Below are 15526 nucleotides of genomic sequence, written 5' to 3'. Positions count from 1 at the left end.
TGCCGCTTCGCACTCGGCTGCAAAACGCCCCAGTGAATGCTGGAGGTCACGGTCCGAGGAGGCAAACAGGACCACATCATCCGCAAACAGCAGAGAGGCGATCCAGAGACTCCCGAACCGGATCCTCTCCGCCCCCTGGCTGCGCCTAGATATCCTGTCCATGAAGGTCACGAACAGGACCGGTGATAAAGGGCAGCCCTGGCGGAGGCCAACACCCACCGGGAACGTGTCTGACTTACTACCGAGGAGACGAACACAGCTCCTACTGCAGGCGTACAGAGACCGGATGGCCCGTGCCAACGGGTCCGGCATCCCATATTCCCGCAGCACCCCCCACAAAAACCCCCGAGGGACCCGGTCGAAAGCCTTCTCCAGGTCTACAAAGCACATGTAAACTGGTTGGGCAAACTCCCAGGACCCCTCCAGTAATCTTGCGAGGGTAAAGAGCTGGTCCACTGTTCCACGACCGGGACGGAATCCGCACTGTTCGTCTTGAATCTGAGGTTCGACAAGCGGTCGGAGCCTCCTCTCCAGCACCCTGGCATAAGCTTTTCAGTAGAATCATACAGTAAAACTTAACACATGGAATTAATGGTTACTACTAGGGATGCATGAAATATATCGATACAGATAAATTAGCATCAGATAATGGTACATTTATATTATATGGTATTATTCCAATATTGAAATGTTGGCCGATTAGTCAATGGAAGCCATTTGTATAATAACTTAACAACTGTATCATCTGTACATTTTAACTTTTTCAGTCAGATTTGGATAGGTCATGTCATCCATCTTGGCTGACTATAACTTTGCCTTTGTTCTTTCTTACCCTCAGCTGTGCATGAACTACAGGTACCAAACCTCTTTTTAAAACATAAAATGATTGATATTGTCAGTGGTCTTATCGGTATTGGCAATGAGAAGCAGGGAATTATCTGCTATCGTTATCATCTGAAAAAAAACTATATTGTGCACCCCCAGTTACAACACACAGAGTACTTCACACCTTTCTGTTCCGCTCATAGCAAATCAATATGGATGATGTCACGGTTTACAAATATTGTTTGTTCTTCTACATCACACAATGCATAAAATCTATATATCTGTATACAATTCATCCAAATGAAGTTATCCATATATCCATTGCCTCCCAGGCATACTTGTCTGTTGAAATGTGCAAAGTCAATTACTTAGTTCACAGTCAATATACCACCTCGCTAATAAAGACCCATCAAGCGAGAGTCCTATAGGCATGTGCTAATTGACACTCAGACTCAAACCCTCCTGAGTGAAATTTGGCACAACGATGGAGTGGTCAAAGAAGACATTTTTACCTTTAATTTGGACATTTTTGACAAATCACATGAGCAATCCCATTGTGTATGACAATAGATCTCTCTACACTGTTGTCCCCATTTACCAGGGACACCAGATTAAGGTTATAGTCAATATGGTAGTACAGCAGTACATGTTTGAAGAACAAATTAACATGAATAAAGTCTCAGGTTCAATCATAACATAACTTAGCTGGCCCAATGTCAGCAGCTCAACTGCCTTTAAGACCCCGCCAAACATGCCTTTCACCACCAAATCAAACATGACCATATTGACTATCATTTTAAAAGATTATTTGTTATTGAACCCCTAACCTTACAATCCTAGTCAAGACAAATATCATAAACGTTATCTATATATTTCTAGAAGTCTAGCGTCATTGGTGGTGGCTAGGGATGATAAAAACATAGCTCAGCTGTGTCATGACTTGCCATTCAATTTTGCACAAATATGTATGGTCCTCAGAGCAAAATATGTGAATCAGTATGTGTATGCCACCTCCCCCATGATCCCTTGACTAAACTAATACTGCTGTCATAATGCAGAGCAAGCACCATAATGGAAAGACCTCCCATAGATTGTACTTTGCACACTAATGGGCACCATGCTAATAGCCACCTTTAAAATAATTATCATGACACAGCGTCATATGGTGATAATGTATGTCTGTCTATGTCTCTAACAAATCTAACGGGTGTCATGTTGTGTCGGTGCCAGCAGTTATCCGGCTAACTTGTCAACACTTCTGCCTGAAAGGTTACAAGAATAAACCACTTTCCCTCCACTTTCATCTCTGGTTATTCATCCATGCATGCATCTCTTTCTCTTTCTCCATCCATTGCGTGTGATGACTCATCAATCTAAATGTCCTTCTCCATCTCCTCCTCCCCATCACCTCCTCCTTCCCCACCCTCCTCATACAGCTTCTCTAAGCTTCATCCTCCACCTTAGCCAGTCATGTGGCCTATGACTCACCCCTTTAACTTTATAGCCTAGTCCTCCAAACTTATATTCCTCCTTTAACCCTCCTGCTTTTCCTTCAGCACACCATTAGGCTAATATCAGTATCCACCAGGCCTCTATGTATGCTTCCTTCACCTCTATCTTTCATCTCCTTCTTTGCCTCGCAGACTCACCCTAATGTGCCAAATCGCTTCTTCTCTCCTCGTGTCTGCCAAAGTACATGTCTGTTTGCCAGGCTCATGTCTTCCACTCTTACAACCCCTAGCAGCTATCATGTGTCTTCTTGGAAAGAGATAAAAGGAACAACAGCAAATACAAATCAATTGATGGTGTTACACTATGAGGTTGCATCTGGGGAGTAGTCACATTACTCTAAGTAAGGTCAGAATCAATGCCAGTCAATGGCAGCAGATGAACAGTGCATTTATAACATGCCACAGCAATTGTTCAGGCCTTGTGACTTGAGGCTGATTTCTTCATCGAAAGGATCGATGGAACATTTCAACAGTAATGAACAGAAGGCAGCGGGCATGCAGCATAGTCGTGGGTGTTGTTTCTCTCATTGTTAATGATCCATGCCCCTCTTTCTCGAGAACCTTTTTTTGGGTAAAATACAAACATTTTGGGGGAACAAAGCATTTAAAAGCACCTCTATTAAAAAAGGGCGTTGATGGCCCTTATGTTTTATAAAGTCTGTTGAAAATGTCAGCGGAAATAAAAGGGTAGAAGAGTGTCATAACAAATCAATGCAGCTTGTTCTATAGCAGAACAAAGCGGAGCCAACAGCCCACGCATCCTGTAGTTTCACCAACCTTTGAAGATCTTTGGAGCACACACTGACGAATGACTGAACTCGCATTCTCATTACGGTTTACAGACCTTACTCCGTCTCTCCTCGACCTGTCAAATTAGAGCCAGGCGTGCCGATAAACCGTGACTTGTAAATAAATGGTATTATGGTTTGATTCAGTGACAGAGTGGCAGCATGCCACATCAATATGACTACCGGCAAGAATTAACGTTGGGCTAAATTAAAGGCACCTGGAACGGTGAGGTAGCTAGTAATTCAGCGATTAAGCCAACACAGATGTGCTCATCTTTACCTCGACAAGACACAATGCATTGTGGTTTTTAAAAACTAATGTGTGAAGAATTTATCCTCTAATTAACACATACACATATGCTATTTGTGATAGACAGACACATGGATTCTAAAGGGGAGTTTGTATTGGTTTTGACTTTGATCAACACACATTAGGGGGTGAATAATACATATAATACATATTTTAGAAGTACATTTAGTGGTAATATAACACTACCTACAAAACAAGACAACAACAAATGTGCTTGAACATGTATTTTAAAAGTGCTATATACATGATTAGGAGCATTTGTATTACCTCTTAACAGCCCTCAACATGGCCAACAGCTTCCAGCTAACGGTGCAAACAGCGCTAACGGTGCAAACAGCGCCAACGGTGCAAACTATGGCAAAAGTGCTGACAGAGCTAGAAGTGTTTACCTGAGGAGGAACCGGAGGGTGGTGCTACACTTCCTTGACGATGGCGTCGGTCAGGACGGCATTCTCAGCTATAATTGCCAAATGAGAGGAGGGTATTGAGGCAAGCTCACATGCACAAACATGCACTTAAGCCTGCATGGCCGGTTTGGCAATGTCAACAAAGCAAACAAAGCAAGAAGAAGCTTGGATAACAACACACACAGAGGGAAAGTGACTTCATTCTCTGCTCAGGTAGACATTACGCAACTATAGCTATATCGATAACATAGCAAATAGTTGTTTGCAGTTATATTAAAACTCTAAACTCCTTATATTGCTACTTTAAAAACTAATAATAATATCACCAGTATTATTAGTGTTACTATTAGTATTGTTGTTATTTAAATGTTGCATTATAAGGGATTCAGAGCATAAATATAACAGCAAACAACTGTTTAAATAAAAAGAAAAATTCAGGATTATGATCAAGAAAAATGGTTGAGATTGAGAAGAGGTGTGTTGTTGCTTATCTGCAGATGGAGGTCATTGTTGTACAATATTCAGAGAATTAATATAGCAGCAAACTACTTAAAAACTACTTAATGTAAAGATATAATTGAGTAAAGCCTCGCTGAGCACTGAAGTCGCCGGGCCGGCACGGCACGCTTTTTGTGCATGCTCTGCACTGCTCTCATATGGCGGTTACAGGTGATCACTCCATCCCGAGCGACAGCGTCGTCTTGGAAGCGTAGCACCCACAATCCGGTCCCCCCTCAGGTTTACAGCTCTGTTTGCACCGTTAGTTACACGCCACCGTCTCAGGTGTGGCCATGTTGAGAGCAGCGGAGGCAATTGAAATGTTCCCAATCTGGTATGATGCACCTTTAACTACCAAACGCGTTTGTCTGTAGGGAACTTGTACAGAAATAACATGTTAGGCAATGACCTAAACGTTTCAATAAAACTAAGGTCTCAACACTGAACAAGGAATATATGCACAAACACACACACACACACACACACGCACACACTGCACAGAGCACACACACAATCACACTGAAACATTAAATGCTCCCAATATCCTTCACCAGTAACACATTTGCTTATCACTGATCTATTGCAATGCATTGCTGTAAGTATGCACTACTGATATTAGTATATCTAAAAAATATCAATGGGAGCTTACAGTGGAGCTAAGCAAGCAACAATCAGGTCCTGATTATGCCAAAAACCTGATTGACAACTGAATAGATTGTCTTTGTGTAGGTACCGCATACGGCTGATCATTTACATACAAATCCCAGAATCCTCTTTTGTGAAGAAGAAAAATAATAGTTTAATTTAGTTTATAAAACCACCTATGGGGCAGAATCCATACTTGCTGTCTGCACAGGATTCAAGTTGTTCTCATCACTTTCTTTAGATGAGTCCTTGTAGAGATGGTATGGAACCGGCAGGCGAATGACTTAGCTGGGCTAGTTGCCAAAACCATTAAATGCCATCCCCGGGTGCCTGTCAGATAATGATTACCCTCTTGTGGTCCTGGATCTCCACACACCTTGTCTAAATGCTCTGCACGGGTTCTGGCAAGGCCAACTAAATGCAGACTGTTTGACAGATCATAGACAGCGCTGTCCCCACAGGCTAGCAGATGGCTAGAAACTGCCTTGATAATATCGGCATATGAACACAAACACACATGTACACTGATACCACTGCATGACATACAGATCTAAAGACATGCATATGCATTTGTCCACACTAAAACATGAAAATGGACAGACTTTGGCATTTGTTATTGGGTACTTTAATACGCTTTTACTGAATGGATGCACACATAATATCTCTCTGCATCTCTCAGACTGATCTCTTAGTCAGATCTGTGCCAGCTTCTCTCTCCTCTTCTCTGATCCTGCCACGGGCCAACGTGAAACATCTGGGAGTTCACACTGTGTGTGCGTGTTCAAACTGAGAGTGCACTAGATTTGCAGTGAGCCTGTTTGTGCGTGTGTTCCTGTGTGTTGGCTTCGCAGCAAGCCTGCCAGGCTAAGAGTCCAACATCTGTGGGTTCAGATGTTTTCTAATGATATGCTAATGATGCTGGAGGGAGACAAGCACAGAGGCTAATGTAGCGGTCACAACACTCTGCCTCCATCTCTTTCTCCCTGCTAGTCGGATGATCTTGCTTTTATTGGTCTCTTTTCCATCCACCCATTGGTTCCACTTGAAAACTGAAAAAAGTGAGTTCAATGTGCTGTTGTCAGACTCACAACTCCTGTAAATGATATTCAAACCAGAGTTAGCCCAAATAAATGTATATTACTAATAACTTACTTTTATAAACGCCATTCAAATTGACCTTCATTGTATATTAATCACATTGTATATTAATCACTGTATACATTGATTTGAATAACAAGTAACCGTGTTATTAACAAATACATTATAATGCATTTTCAAATGTAGGCGTATGCCAGATTCTGTTGGACTAATATAGGCATGTTTGCTGTGGTAAAAAAGTATCTGATCAATAAATAAAAACTATGTGGGAATGTTGTTTTAAAATGGGACTCAATCACATGCTGCTTTTCGCTCAGAAAGAGGTTGTAATTGTTCTTTTACAATCTTCTTTGTGAAGTTGGTTTGACCATACTAGATTCCTATACAGTTTATATGTATATGTTATTTATTTTATTTCTTATAACTTTATTTGAACAGAGAATGATTGATAGTGTGGCCATTAAAAGGATTATATTTTGGGGATTTTTCTAATATTATGACCTTAATAACATTGCATGCATGCTAAGCACAACAAATTAAATTTTCCTCACGTCTTACTCCTTGATTTTATCTGAGGTCTGGGATCTGACCTTCTCAGCAGCCATTTAAATGGACCGTCATGCAGATTTTATTCATTCAAAGAGCAGATTGTAAATAAATAAATAAAGAACTCCCCCTGCCCTATATCACACATAAACAAACAAACAAACAAACAAACAAAGGCACCCCCCCACACACACACCCCTTTGTCAAAAATGATCTGAGGCTTAACCTCAACTTTACAGCTGTGCGTGCATGCGTGTGTGAGGAGATGACATTCACATCTCTGTGATGTGAATGTGCCTGCAGAGAATTTTGCCTCAGAGAAATTATTGGATTGGAAGAGGAAGATGGGGGTTTACATTAAGACTTTTACATCAGCTGAATATGACTTGTCATCTGTGTGATTGTGTGTGTGCACATCACAAGATATGTCCTCATGGTTGTTGGTTCCTTGTTAAACCCTAACCTGAAATGAGACATGCAGTGTGTGTGTGCGTGTGTGTGTGTGTGTGTGTAAACTCTGACATTCAGACGTCCATGGACACGCCACTGACTTTCATGACCTCGAACTGTTTTATAATTTATCTCTTGGAGCAGTTGATTAGTACAATCAATTGCCATTGATCCTAAAGGCCAACACGCAGGCATCTCTAAAAGATTAAAACATAATATTCATAAACAAAGACGGCTTTAATGATAATAATTATGTCGTCAGAAATATTATATGGAGCTTGTGGAGCCTAGTCTCATATTTCATCACAATGCTGATTGGTAAAGCCTTCTGAGGGTTGAATAATTGCACACATGAATATGTGTAATAGCCCCTTTAAGCAATGTCACCAGTAATTTGGGATTTACTAAAAAAACGTGCCTTGTAAGCAAACCGTTGCTTTTAAGTGGCCAAGATAGCAGCTGAATAACTGCTGCCTACGTCAGTCTTAATAACTGACATAGGCAGCATCTCCTTATAATATTGCTGCACGCAGATAGAACACAATTTGAAAGTGTTCATGACTTCTGGTGAAAAGTATCAGCGACTTCAATATGACCAGAACATTTGAAGTGATAATGTCACCTAAAAAGAAAAGCGAGGCCCGTACACACAAATCTAAGTATGTTGTTTAAATATTGATACTAATACTAATAATAATAAAGGAACATACAGCAAAAGGACAATACGGCGTTAGCGTATAGCAATTTAGGTATACAACAATTATTGCTCAAGACATCGTTTTAAGCAAATAATTAAATATTTACAATATTATAATCTGAGAATGCTAATGTTTCATCGAATACTGCTTTAATTATTGCATTGCCACAGAAAAACGCTAGTAAGATAAACAAAAGTGTTTTCCTTCTGATTAATTTCTGTAGGTTACAATAATATACTGTGACTGTAATTAGGGGTTGTATTAAAAATGCATACGTGTCAAGTTTTACCCACTTTCAAAATCCAGTTTGCTTCAACAATACTTTTGCCAAGTCCAAATCTTACTTCCGTATGATATCAATAGTTATTGTGAAAAGTAGCAGTGTGCACAACTATACATCTTAAATCATATTTAGGTTGCACGATAGACACAAGAACCAATAGAAACAAAAACCAGTAACTCACGAATAAAGGGGTTTCCCGTTGATAATAGGCACAAAAGACGCTGAAACATGTTAGTTTTATGGCCGTGTTTCGTGTTGTCGACATCAATAGAATTTAAAATCAAATCATATAGCAATTGTCTCTCTCTCCTATTGAATATAACAATTTATATCTGGGGAGGCATTCCATCTTTTTAGGTTTTAAGCAGGTACACATACATGCCTGTGATAATGTTGTGTTGGTAATCTCATGAGGGTTCGGTAGGTGACCATGAATATAAAACAAATAAAAGGAAGTGGATGGGAAGTCTGCTTTTTCATCTAATAAACATTCCCCATGTGCATGTTGCACATACATGCAATGTGGATGAGTGGTTGGATGTATTAAGGGGATATCGAGTGGGGAACTTCTGAAGATCTCTAACAGCATTTTAGAACCAATATGCCCAGTAAGCAGGGTCGGGTTCACCATGGGAAACCTAATTGAACAGGAATCTTACAGTTTCTGCAAGAATACAGGAAACTGTAAGAGTCTTCTTTGTGCCAGCAACATTGCAGTCATGAACATATCTCAAGGTTATTCAACTCTGCTATACCTCCAAGAAACAACAGTGTTGTGAGTCAATTATGAATTATTTCATGATCTTCAATTGCCCTGTCTGCTTTTTGCTCATTTGATTTCATCTACATATTGAGAGTTGAGCATACAACAAAGTCTGCTCAATATCTTTTTACACGACTGATAAAAAATGTATTAGTTAAAATACAGAAAATAATAAATATTCTAGTACACCAACAGTGCAATAGAATATTAATGTACTGTATATTAATGTGATACTAAGTATGACAGTGATGAGCAGAAAAAAACTTGAATGTCATTGACAAATATATCACAACAAAGTTGTCTAAATTGATATTGATGAATATCAAAAGTGCAAAATACATGTTTTGGTGAGGCAGTATCATGACAAAAACTAAACTATTATGTTCGTGTTTGTGAGTATGAATGTGAAGATGGGAATAAAGGCAATTGCGGTTTTCCCACTTTTCCTGTCCTCTTGTTCGGCTCGTTAGTGGAACATTAAAACAGAGCTGTTTGCTTAATCAACATGAATAATGGAAAGTTTGTTTGTTTTCCCCTTAAACTGAAGACAATCCCATTTGCGCTACAGACATGCCTCCACTTGTACTGTATATGTGTATGAATGTGTGTGCCAAGCCTTGCATGGCAATACTTTATGCATGACAGCACATTCAATTCTGGTCAATTATTTAATTTTCTGTTTCTATGTGTTTTATTCCTGCGTGCTTTTTATCGGTGTCTACATGTATGAAATATTAACAATGTAGAACATCATACAACAATCTGTGCTCTCTCAATGAGCAGCGTCTTTTGTTATTATAATTTTGGTCTGTGTTGAAATCGCTTGTGCGTTAATCGGTGGAGATTTAACACCATCAAATCCAAATATAATGAAGGTGTGAGTATTGTCAAATCCCCAATTTAAGGAGTGTGTATGTGAGGTCTTTAGATGGGGTTTAGTAGGAAAGCTGTACCTGTCTCATCTCTGTGTTTCACTTTTGTTTCCTTGTGAAGAACAACTTGTCTCTTAAAAGCTTCCTCTCCGTACAGAAGGACCCCATTAAGAGCTAGTAGTGCACACAGTGCCTTACACATACCAAATACTTTGTTTTTGACTGATATCATGCTTTATTAAAATGTCCAATAATGCTTATCCTCTTTGAAAAATCCAAAAGCACTCAAGGTGAGCACTATACATGTGGAGCAATGTTCATCAATGGTTTGCATAGCCGCTGCAGTACTAAGGTAACACAAGTACACAGGTGGAGCTCTCTCATAGAGGCCCATTCAGTTGGCCGCTCTGCTCCACAACTCTGTGCACACTAATTTTCATTTATGGGTAAAGACACTCAGTAGAGTATAGAGTGATGCACACTGTGGATCAAATGGTATCACACACATGATTATTAAACATTCTTATATGCATATATACATATAATCTATATTGTGAAGAATTAAAAAGACATTGAGTGTAACCCATAGACTGTAGGTGTAACTGCAAAAACGTCATAAACAAACCTCCAAAATGACGAGGAGGCATTGTAATTATTTATAAACTTATATATCATATCCATAACTAAGCGCCATTGGTAATTACGCCGTTTTCTGGCATGCGCGCCTCGCACCACGGCGAGTATAAACAGAGATTAACACGATCAAAATGGACAAATAACACAGCTATCAGACATTATTGGGTTCAGATACTGACATACCTTCTGATATAGTGTTATTGTATTTGGATATTGGTCTTAAGATATTTTCAATGTACATGTATTTATGAATTTCATCTTTTTATCGTATGGCACTGTATTGTGCAATAGCATTTATTAATTTGTACTCATTTTGTTACACCTTTCCCTGCAATTATTTACGGTCTTTGTACACTACCACCTTCTGTATTCTTTTATATTTTTCTTATTATAGTGTTATTTCTAAACTGTTGACTCGGAGAGCCATGCACAAGATTTCCAATGCGTCTGGACTGTTGGTCTAGGGGCACAAACGGCAAATAAATCCTTGAAACTTGAACTTGAAACTCTTGGTTTAAAACATAAACATTGGCAACAATAATGTGTTCTGTATTATCTAGGCAATATTATCTTCCTGTCTATGAAACTGCATTTACTGCTTTCTGTAAGAGAGTCACATCATTTGCAAAGCATAATGCTGCATTTGCTAAGCAAACACTTTCTTAATATGCAATCGGGTGTTTTTGTTAGTCTTTTGCATTTATATCTAATGACTAAAATATGGATGTTAAACAAAACAAGGAACGGTACAGTTTATCTACAGGCCATGGATACAGCATATGGTGTCTTGACGAGCAGCAGAAAGTCAGAGAATGATGATCAATCTCTAACTTTCTAATATGTTTTCTGTGGTTGCTTTTTCCCAAGATAGTTCAGAGACAATCACCTTCATCTTGAATGCCCATGCAGGTGAAATAACGCCATTTGTCTGGCATATAACTGTCTAAAGTTAGCCATGTTAAAAAATTGGACTGTTTCAATAACTACTTCCTCAATGTTTCAGGTAATAATGGAATTTATTGACATGGACTTTTAAACACAGAATGTGAAATAAAAAGTAATCTAGATGTGGATTTCCATTGTGATGTGCAGCACTGATAAGGAAATGTTTAGGAATGTTACATTTTTTCACATTTACAGCATTTTATCAACATACCTTGATCTGTGGAGCTTATTTCAGACGAGCAGAATTGTACCACTCTGGCTTTGACGAGGGAAAGGGGTGAAAATATGAAAACACCCTTCCAAAATAATCTTGGGACTTGCCAGCAGGTCATATACCCCAATCGTAACCGTGTTGGAGTGCTTCCATGAAAGCAATCCCACAGCTCTCAGACTCAGTGGCATTAGGGACACTATGTGGGGTGCATGCAAAAGAGCAGAAAAAATGGAAATTTATTCCAGGAGAGGATAGTCTGACAATATGAAAGGTGGATGGGACAGGAGAGGTAATCAAAACAAAAGCTTACGTGTCAGAACCTGGGAGTGTTATGAAACGATAAACCCTCTCCTTCTGTGCCTGTAGTTTAAAATATTTCAAGGATTCGGATGAACACGAACGGAAGTGTGGCAAACTGCCTGCTGTTATCTGTGCAGCTTTTTTGATCATCTTGTGCTCTTCACGACATCAGTTTTAACCCGTAGGATGTGAAACCTTAAACCAACAGCATTATTACAGAAGAATAAAGTGTGTATTTACAAAACATCTTAAAAGTACTAAATCTATCTCGGAAGCTGCTGTGAGACCAGGCAAAGCATGTCAATGAAATGTGTTAAAATCACATTTCTGATTCTAATGAAATCCCTTATTCCCCTGTCACAGTTCCCAGCTCTGTCCTCGTGCACATACACACGTCTACTGAAACACACACACACACACACACACACACACACACACCAGACCATGCTTAATTAGTTATTTCCGGAGGTAGTGGGGAGCTAAATGCCAACCATCCGTCAGTGGTCTACTGTGTGAAACCCTCTCTCTCTTAAGCTCCTCCCATCGCAACTCATTCTCCTTTGCTTTACAAATCTTAGGTCCGTCTTCTCGCTCTTCATTTATTCTCACCACCCTCCCTTTTTCCCTTCTCTATATTCTATTCTCACATTCACATCATTCACCTTCTCTTCTTTCTTGTCCCCACCATCCCTATTTATGTTACAGTAACTCCAACCCGTCTTTCCCTCTCTCTTTCTCCATCTTCCTCTCCAATGTCTTCCACATCTCCTCTCTGTTCTCTCTGACTGTGAGCAGTGGGAGAAGTCGCTAACCTTTCATGACCTTTGTCCACATTGCAATAAGCCTTCTCCTGATAAATAAACAATAACAAATATTATTATGTATAGCATTTAATGGCCAGCACAGGTGTTGTATCCAAGCAGAGTATGTCACAAGTTAAGAAGGATAAGGATAAACAGCATAGCTTGATTGCTAGTGATTTTGCATCCTTTATATTTCATAAATAACATTTTCTATTTCACACCTTGTCTTTGGGCTTTTTAAAGAGTGCATTGGCTTTACCAACCACTCTCCACTTAATCACTGAAAATGTGCATATAGTATCTCTCACAATCAGAATAATAATTTACCATAATCTAATCATATATACTGCAAGTGGCCTTAACGATGTTCATGAACTGTTTTTTTTTTGCTTTGAAAAGAAAAAAACCTGAATAAATGAGTGTAGTGGCAGAGCAAATACAGATGCTTCCTTACAACAAGGGGGTCAGTGAATAGTTTAATGAGTATGAAACTTCATTATATGGTCCTCCCTGTCACCAGATCTTAACCCAATTAAAATCAGTCTGTTGAATTTAGGGTAGTTTCCTCATTGGATGATTATAAGTAACCTTGCTGTGTCCATCATTTCTGTCTACAATCTAAATGGATGGAGTCTTATGGTGACATGAGGATTTCCCCACTGTCCTGTTCAATAAGTTCCCCGTGTTGCCCAACCTCTACTGGACAGAGGCTAGCTACCACCAGGTGTATATTTCATCTATTTCCTCTTGCCAGTTTGGGTTTGGCAAGAGAACTGTGTTTACTTACTTTATCTTATTTTGCTTCTGAGTGTGTTTTAATCCCCTCAGCGGGAGCATCCAGTGGCACTCAAAGCTCTCTGGAGTTCTCTTTGAGCAAATTCAGTATATATCCTTTAAGGTCCTCCCTGTCAAGGCAGCTTTGGCTTTGACTTCAGCACCAACGGTGAGTGAGTTTTACACCAGTCCACCATCAGTCCTCCCAAGTTACTTCTCAGTTTGAGGAGACTAGTGTGTTTGCTTGTGAGATAATTACATCCAGCAATTAAGAAAATGAAAATGTTGCTTGATGTTGACAGTGTTTCCATGCTTGCAAACATAGCATATCATGAAACATGCATCTTTGCCAGCATTGTGTAAATAATCATCCAACGTGTGTGACTTTGTGGCTAGTAGCAATCCATTTGTTGTTCATCTCTGTACTTTTGGAGACAAAGGTTGAATAGAGGAGTCTTTTGAAGTCACTACTGCATCACAGTGTCTTTGGTAGCCCTTTGGTGGATAACTAGATTGCCGCCAAGTAAAATTCCAATGAATTATATATTTTCACAAACTTTCAACCTCTCTCTTGGTGGTAAAATCCCATTATATCCTGTAATACCTTGAAAACCCCTTTTCTTAACATCCCATAGAAAATGAATTGTGCATTCATTTTCAGTCATTCTCTATTGGAATAAGGAGAATAAGTCTCCTCACGCCACAGTGTATCCATTGGGCCTTCACCCTCAACTAACATTTGAGCCTATAAACATTCTGAGTTCATTTTGATGTTTCAACAAGGGATCAAGAAAAAGAGCGTGCGTGTGATGTGAGGTTGAGGTGACACTTAAACAGCATCATTACTGTGTGTGTAAGACGCTGCATATGACATGAAAGGATAGTCCAAATAATGTAATGGCATGAGCACAGTGTGCTGGTCCTCCAAGGCAAAATCATTTTGGTGTGTGTGTGTGTGTGTGTGTGTGTGTGTGCGTGTGTGTGTGTGTGTGCGTGAGAGAGAAGAGAGAGAGAGACTAACGGCGCATGTAGCCAAATTGACAGGTGCACAAGAATGTTTAATGTTGTATAATTTAGCAAAGTTTATGGCCTGAAAAGAAACAATGCTCATGTTACACCTCTACAGAGAAAATAAGCCGCAGCACACTGTAGTGTGTATATGTGTGTGCGTTTGTCTGGGTTGTTCTCTGCCACGGAGTAACTAAGCCAACTCAGAGAGGGAGAAACGAGGAGCAGGGGAATGCAGTGAATGAGATAAATGTTTTTTATTCAAAGAAGCCCAGCCTGTGGCGCCGTACTCCTTCTCTTTTTTCCTCTCGTTTAATTAAGAAAGCAATCCCTCCTTCCCTTGAGCTCCCTCACTCTTAGCCTCACTCGTTCTGGCGGAAGCCACGTTTAATAAATGATCATGATGATAATGGGGTGTGACAGGGAGTGGTGTGTGTATGTGTGTTAGCATTGTATGTGGGTGTACATGCATGTGTGTGCTGTCAACACCACTTTAACACATTCTGTATTGCAGCCTTGCTACAATAACACAGAATTAAGATACTGCCACACAGTGAATGAATTGTGCTAACATAGAGAAGCAGAAAATGAACTTTACAATAACGAGCAAAGCTACTCCAAATCATTTTGATGTTATCAACAATATTAAATGTTTTTCATCTTTTTCAATTATTTGGCGGCACTGCTTGGAGGCACCCTGAAAATACTACGGAAGCAGTATTTTTGTCATTCTGTGGAGAGAAAAAAAAGAAGTAAATTGAGTGTGTGTGACGTTCCCATATGGAAAAACTATGTTTTTACACCTGAATTGACTTTACTGAAGATGAATTTGAATGTACTTGCAAATACACCAAAGGAATATACTTCATAGTGAAACTCTTTGTTCATACGAACAGTTGTTTAGTTGTAGTTCATTGAATGTTCAAGAAAAGCCTCAATTTCTTAGGAACACCTGAACCTGAACAACATTCAATATTTAAAGGTTTTCAGTTGACAGCAATGCTGTACGAAACAAGTTCTCGAAATGAAACAACAAAATGAATCATTTGCCCACAGCCTCCAGAACAACATGCTTTAAACAAAACCAAATAAAGGAACAGTGGTCCTTCGTGTTCAATCCACCTCAGACAACATGTACACACGGTATAAGTT

This window comes from Cyclopterus lumpus, chromosome 13 (genome assembly GCF_009769545.1).
Source record: "Cyclopterus lumpus isolate fCycLum1 chromosome 13, fCycLum1.pri, whole genome shotgun sequence".
Classification (NCBI taxonomy): Eukaryota; Metazoa; Chordata; class Actinopteri; order Perciformes; family Cyclopteridae; genus Cyclopterus; species Cyclopterus lumpus.
The sequence above is the reverse complement of the archived record's forward strand: the minus strand, read 5'-3'. Positions refer to the sequence as shown.